Source organism: Octopus bimaculoides, chromosome 20 (genome assembly GCF_046866305.1).
Source record: "Octopus bimaculoides isolate indiv1 chromosome 20, ASM4686630v1, whole genome shotgun sequence".
Lineage (NCBI taxonomy): Eukaryota > Metazoa > Mollusca > Cephalopoda > Octopoda > Octopodidae > Octopus > Octopus bimaculoides.
The window spans coordinates 4,601,842-4,609,638 of NC_142947.1; the positions used below are offsets into that span (position 1 = coordinate 4,601,842).

General features: G+C 39.8%; 1 protein-coding gene across 2 annotated transcripts in view; it reads right to left on the reverse strand.

The window, feature by feature from the left end:
* Positions 1-7,178, reverse strand: part of LOC106867443 (allene oxide synthase-lipoxygenase protein) — a 38,892-nt gene extending 31,714 nt beyond the window's left edge. The window contains exon 1 of one of the 2 annotated variants that reach the window (XM_014912320.3): positions 6,968-7,178. The gene's annotated coding sequence lies outside the window, so the exon portion shown is untranslated. Of the gene's footprint in view, positions 1-6,883 lie in introns of both variants that reach the window. The other variant, XM_014912319.3, reaches the window with a different exon arrangement.
* Between the last annotated feature and the right edge of the window lie 619 nt (positions 7,179-7,797).

Here is a 7,797-nt window from a genome sequence, read left to right on the forward strand (position 1 = left end):
ACAAATCGCTGAAATGATATCTTGACAAGCGGGGTGTGTACAACGTAGGAGAACATGTGTGTGTGTGTGTGTGTGTTTGTGCTTAGGTATGCACATCTATGTGTCGTGTGTGTGTGTGTGTGTGAGCGTGTATGCGTGAGTATGTATGTGAGTGTGTGTAAGTGGTTATGTATGTGTGTGTATGCGCATGTGTGTATGTGCACATTGCAGTATTGTGTGTGTGTGAGTGTGTGCTTGTGTGTGTATGTGGTGGGGTCCAGTCAAATCAATATTGATTTCAGATTTTGACACAAGGACAAGTTCGTGGTGGGTCGGGGGTGGTTAAGTCGGTTAGGATCGACCCCAGGGCTCAACTGGGTCTCATTTCATCGACCCCGAAAGAATGAAAGACAAAGTTGACCTCAGCGGAATTTGTACTCAGAACGTAAAGAGGGGACGAAATACCGCAAGGCATTGTCAGCTCACCGCCTTAGAGTCGAATCAAAATTCCCTCGAATATCGCGGGTGTTACGTTCCAAAAACCCCCGCGATAGATGAAATCCGCGAAGTGGATACAGTACTGTATATTTTTATCATTATTTTTATAATTTCTATATATTTATTTTATTTTAAATGCAAAACAACACCATGGAGGAATCGACGATAAGTGAACCGCGTTATGGCGAAGGATTACTGAAAAAACTTCTTCTAACCTACATTACGTAGACAATTCCACCATCATTAACCGCTTTTGTCTTTTTCCCACAGGTTAACAATACCAAATAACACACATACACACGCACACACGCACGCGCGCGCACATACACACACACATAAGTGTGTACTCGTACATGTGTGTTTGTTTGTGTTTGTGTGTATGTCTGTGTGTGTGTGTGTGTGTGCGTGTGGGAAATAATATCGTTCATTATCAACAAGTGTACCGTTTCAACTAGAGAAGATAATATTACATACAATGTTATCTTTATTTTTTATTTTTTTGGCTCAAATGTGCGTTCGAATACATATATAGCATGTGTGTGTGTGTGTGTGTGTGTGTGTGTGTGTGTGTGTGTGTGTAGACATGCCCGGATGCGAACACACGAACACAGAAGTCATATCAGATGTTTTATTTTGTAAACTTCCGTATTCTGGTAAGAGGTAAAAGAGTGGTCACCTACTTTGCCTGTTCACTGACAGCGACTCCACAAGAATGCGACGCTAATGGCAGTCAGAGACCTTGGCACGACATTCGAGGACGCATCTCGGTTCCGGCCGCCTGAAGGGTTTAATTGATCAAATCAACCCCAGTGCTTATTTTTCAAGTGCGACACTTACCGTATCGATCTCTTTTACCGAATCGCTAAGTTACGGGATCGTAAACAAACTAACGTCAGGTCAGAGATCTCATCACAAACGGATGAGGCCTGCTTCTGGTACCGTGTAAACCAATGCAACTTGTTCCGTGGGTTGATGGTCGGCAACTAAACTAGCTTGTTACTCTTCTGAAGACGGTGTCTGGACACTCAGCAGGACTAAAAAAACACCTGTGGAAGTGCAGATGAGCTCCTCGTGAGCCAACGACCATCCCGTTGGGGAGAGCAATGACAATCACCGCAATGCCTCCGCCGAATAAACACAAAGAGAAAAGCAGAAGGAAATAACGGTGCGGTTTCGTCTCATGGGAGAAATGACGATTTATCGAGAAGGCATCAACGAGCTACAAAAGCGAACGGTACATGACGGCAATGTAGGTGTATATATATATATATATATATATATATATATATATATATATATATATATATATATATATATATATACAGGTGTTTTGTTTGAGGTGATATTCTTCCCATCCATTCCATTAATCGGCACCGCTTCTCTTCCCCCTTTCACTTTTGACAAAAAACAACGCACGCACGCACGCGCGCGCAAACATATGCACACACGCACACGCACACACACACAAATACACACAAATACACACACACAAACATGCATGTACAAACACACACACACACACACACACACACACACAAATAACCTCGTTCTTGAAGGCGTCAGAGCTAAAGATATCTCATCGCAGAGATAACAGAAGCGAGATGAACAGAGATAAGAACACCGTCCCTCCCGCCCGTTCCAAGTCTCCGCCTTTCATTCAACCGATGGTATTAAGGTCAATGGGTCCTTAAACGATGATCTTCTTGCTGTTTGAACTCCAGATAAACTTTGCTTGAGCAGACGAACGTATCGCTAAACGGTATTGCTACCATGGAATAGCACACGGTTTCTTTTTTTTTATTGCCCACAAGAGGCTAAACACAAAGGGGACAAACAAGGACAGACAAAGGGATTAAGTCGATTACATCGACACCAGTGCGTAACTGGTACTTAATTTATCGACCCCGAAGGGATGAAAGGCAAAGTCGACCTCGGCGGGATTTGAACTCAGAACGTAAAGACAGACGAAATATCGCTAAGCATTTCACCCGGCGTGCTAACGTTTCTGCCAGCTCGCCGCCTTATAGCACACGGTTTCTGTGCATGCACAGGGTGCGGTGAATAAACTGTCGTCTAAATTAGGCAAAAATCAAAATAAGACTGACATCGCATTTTAACAGATATATTTACCAAAATTACATTAAAATATCTTGAAATACTAAAGAGTAAGTTTAGTCAATAAAATCACCATTGGCTTCAACTGCGACCTCCAAACGACTTCAGAATCTCCTGCAACTCTTCTGAATGGTCTCCTTGTTTAAGTTGGTGACTGCTGCCATAATCCTTGCCTTCATTTCATCTGTGGTGTTACAAGGAGTTTTGTTGGTCTCTCGCTCAACTGAGCCCCACACATAATAATCAAGAGGGTTGCAGTCTGGGAAATTAGGTGGCCAGATGTTAGGGGTGATGTGGTCGCAGAAATTGTCTGACAGCCATGACTGAGTTCTCCTGCTTGTGTGGCATGGTGGAGAGTCCAGTTGCCAGAAATAGGGTCTTCCAGCAGCCACCCTCTTGACCAGAGTAGCACTACGTCCTCCAGGCACTTGATGTAGGCCTCCTTGTTGAGTCTAAGGCCGTGTGGGAAGATGAATGGAGCACAACGTCCCCAACACCAGTGATCACTACAAACACCCTGATGTTCACTGGATGTTTGATTTTTATAACTCTCGCTACATGTCCTCAGATTGACACCCAAACACTCTGAAATGTTCCCATTAGAACTTCTGGCGTGAATGCCAAGCAGTACAGCATGTCGTTTCTAAATTTCTGGCAGAGCGAATTGCGTCATGGTGCTGTATTTCTCACCGACGGTGCCCAGCTGAGCCTACTATAATGTGTACGACAAAATCAAAAGCAAACAAAGCGCACGCGCGAAATAAAAAATATAAAGTAGTGACAATTTACCCATCGCACCCTATCTCTCTCTCTCTCTCTCTCTCTCTCTCTCTCTCTCTCGCTCTCTGTATGTATATATATATATATATATATATATATATATATGTATTTTTGATAAGGTTCGTTTTTTCAAGAACCGAAACATGTTAAATATCTCTGACAAAATTATAAATTAAAATTCATTTTTTATATATTAGCGTTTCCAAACTTCTTTATATATATATATATATATATATATATATATATATATATATATATATATATTGGGTATGGTAGATGAGTTCAGCAAAAATTTAGATTCAGATGAATATGGTACTTAAGTTGAGTCACCAGAATTTAGTACGGTATTATCCATACAATTTCAAAGTAAGGTGATTAAAATCAAAATAAGCAACAAGGATATCCGGAGGTAATGCATTACGATCGTTTCATGCAACTCAATTTAACTGAACAATGCAATCATTACATCAATTTTTATATATATATAGATATATATATATATATATATATATATATATATATATATACATAAAGTGAGGTGTGGTTTCAGCTTCCACCCGTCGCCCCAGTCTGTCTGCTGCCAAACGAAATAGATGGGAGGAAACGGCAGCATTTCACAAAGTGAAAGTCGATTGCTGCATTCCAAGTAAAGTCGTTAGGTTGGCTCTGAAGTGAAGGACAGTTTCGCTGGTATTTCTAGGAAATAATACTTCGTGCGACTACGTGACAGAAGCTAATCATTTTCTTGCTTTTGTGATTCTCGTTGTTGTTGTTGTTGTTGCTGTTGTTACATAGTTTCAGATCAAATGTGAACGGATGTAACATGTTTTGCTGTGTAGGAAGCATGAGAGAAGAATGAGCTGTGGCAGGGTGGTGGTAGTGGTGGTGGTGGTGGTGGTGGTGGTGGTGGTGGTGGTGGTGGTGGTGGTGCCGGTGTTGGTGATGGTGATGATGACGATGGTGATGATAAGTCTTTAGAATGATGATGACGGGATTCACAGTAATGGTTGTGGTGGTGATGGTGGGGGATGGGCCTCGACTCTTTCAGGAGAATTGATTCTCACATATATGTCTGTGTATGTATATGTATATATATATATATATATATAGTTTAAAAAAACACAAAAAACAATAACAAAAAAACAACAAAGTGAGGACGTGATACGGATAGTATTATTGGACGCTCGGGAAAGGAAGGAGATATATGTATATGTATGTATGTATAATCATACATGCGCATATGGGTGTGTATGTGTATACATATATGTATATGCACATATGCATATATATATGTATATAATATGTTGTTGTACTTGGGGATGGTCATATTGCCAGTTTAGCCAATATGTCTGTATGTATATAATATATATATATATATATATATATATATATATATATATATATATATATATATATATACATACATACATACATACACACACACACTATAAACAACTTGTGGCTGTCAGTTCGAGTTTTTTTCTGTTGTTGTTGTTCTTATTAACCACCACCACCATCACCACCCCGGTGAACGCTGATGAAGCCGCTCTGAAGATGAACAGCGTTCCAGTCCTGACCATTCCTTCTTTCTAGTAATTTTATACAAGATTATCAAAAGACGTCATTTCCTAAACAAGGGACTTTTGTCTCCTCTTTCTGACACACAGACTCCACGACCCTAAGTACGCGCGCGCGAATACACGCACAAACTATACACACAAGATGATAAATAAAGGATATATATATATATATATATATATATATATATGTTTTACATACATATATATATATATATATATATATATATATATGTATATATATATATATATATATATATATATATGTTTTACATACACATATATATATATATATGTATATATATATATATATATATATATATATATATATATATATATATATATATATATATATATATGTATGTATGTATGTATGTATGTATGTATACATATATAACAGACAGGCAGACAGGTAGATAGATAGATAGATAGATAGATAGATAGATAGATAGATAGATAATGTTACATGTTAAATACATTTCGATGTTTTCGCAGAAAAGAAATCTGCATTTTACGCAGAAATGTGGGAGTTTGTGCAGCGATGTTACTGCTGAAATGGAAAGATGTTGGGTGGGGAAGCAGGGTAACAGGAAAAGGGGAAAATCAGAGCAAAAGGCCAAAGATTTATCTGCTGAGGGTAAGAGTTACGACAGAAGGGAAAATATTACCTTCGAATTAATGAAATTAATAAACTCTTAGTTGTTAATCGCCTGGGTGTATAGTTTCAGCGCACACGCACATAGATAAAAGATAAACAATAGATGATAGAGATGTCTGTATGTATGTGTGTGTGTGTGTGTGTGTGTGTGTGTGGTAAAGGAAACGAGGAACAACCTACGCTGTGACCTTCACTAGTTTTACCCCTGTCTCTGCTATAGATTTAACCGGCATTTCGCCGGTTACAACGACGTGTGTTCCCAGTTGATCTGATCGACGGAACAGCCTGCTCGTGAGATGAACGTGCACGTGGCTGAGCACTGCGCAGAGAGATTCGGTGTGACACAGGGCCTGACAAGGCTGGCCCTTTTGAAATACAAGAAATACAGGTACTAATTTTTGCTGGATGAATAGACCGGAGTAACATGGAATAAAATATCTGGCTCAAAGACACAAATCGCCGCCAGGAATTGAACTCACGAGTTGATGATCGCGAACCGAATTTCTCAAACACTAAGCCACGCGCCTTCTCCCTCTCTCAGACACACACAATCATATATACATACATGTACATAGGCGAATGAGCGGCTGTGAGGTAAATAGCTTGCTTACCAACCACATGATTGCGGGTTCAGTTCCACTGAGTGACAACTTGGACAAGTATCTTCCATTATAGCCTCGGGTCGACCAAAGCCTTGTGAGTGGATTGGTAGACGGAAACTAAAAGAAGCCCGTCGTAATGTATGTATGTATGTATGGATGGATGGATGGATGGATGGATGGATGGATATGTTTGTGCGTCTGTGTTTGTCCCCCAACATCGCTTGACAACCGATGCTGGTGTGTTTACGTTCCCGTAAACTAGCGTTTCGGCAAAAGTGCCCGATAGTATTAGGCTTATAAAGAATAAGTCCTGGGGTCGATTTGCTCGACTAAAGGCGGTGCTCCAGCATTGCCGCAGTCAAATGACTGAAACAAGTAAACGAATAAAAGAATGAAAGAATAAACACACACACACACACGTATGTATTTATATGATTGTGTGTATATATATATATATGCACTTCACACACGCTTCCTACTGCTATCGATGTACAAACATTTAACAAAAATTATAATATTTATAAAAAAGAAAGAAGAAAAAACCAATAATAACTTTGATTGTTATGATAATGACGATGATGATAATGATGATGAGAACGGATCGTTAATTAGGCTGTGATGAAAGCCACAACGGAGCCTTTTAAACAAGAAATACCAAATATATATAAACTTACCTGGGAAAATGTTTAAACTGGCTGCTACAGCAATGAATAACGAGAGAGAACTAGTTGCTTGTGAAACACTAAACTCTTACTTACCTCATTCTCCCTCCATCCCTCGCTCTTCGCTCTATCTCTTTCTCTTTATACATTCATATATATGCATGTCTTCCCTTCTCTCTCTCTTACTCCCTTTTTGTATCACCGTATTTTTCTTCTTCTTTTATGTTCCCTTGCTTTCTCATGCCATTCATTCCTTACACTTCTTGTTTGAATTTCTTTACCGTCCTCCCTCCCTCCTCCCCCTCTCTCTTTCTCTCTCTATCTCTCCACTTTCACCTCCTACTCCCTTTTACACCTCTCTTCTTCTCTCTCTCTTTCTCTATCGCTCATTCTTTCTATGGGTGTATGTGTGTGTGTGCGTGCGTGTGTGTGTGTGTCTTTATTCACCCTCTCTCTCTAATCATTCTATATTTCCGCTCTCTCTCTCTCGTCGTGTCGTCTGCCTATCAATCCTGCACTCACACACACACACACACACACACACACACACGCGCGCACACACACACGTACCTATTCACATTCATATCATTGTCTTTTTTTCCTTCCGATATTGTTTGGACATCGATAGCAGCGAAGAATGGTTTGTGTGTGGGTGTGTGTTTTGGACATGATTGTGTTTGCGTGTGTATGTGTACGTTTGCCTGTATGTGTGTGAGCCTCTATATTCTCTGTATGTGTGTTCTGTACAGAAACATATACAGACTTAAATACACAAACACACACACATACATATTTATGCATTTATGAGCGGGTGAGTGTTTACATAAACCTCACTCTCTCTCTCTCTTTCTCTCTCTTTCTCTCTCTTTACACAAGTATATAATCCATACATATATATATAGAGAGAGAGAGGGGGCGAGGGAGAG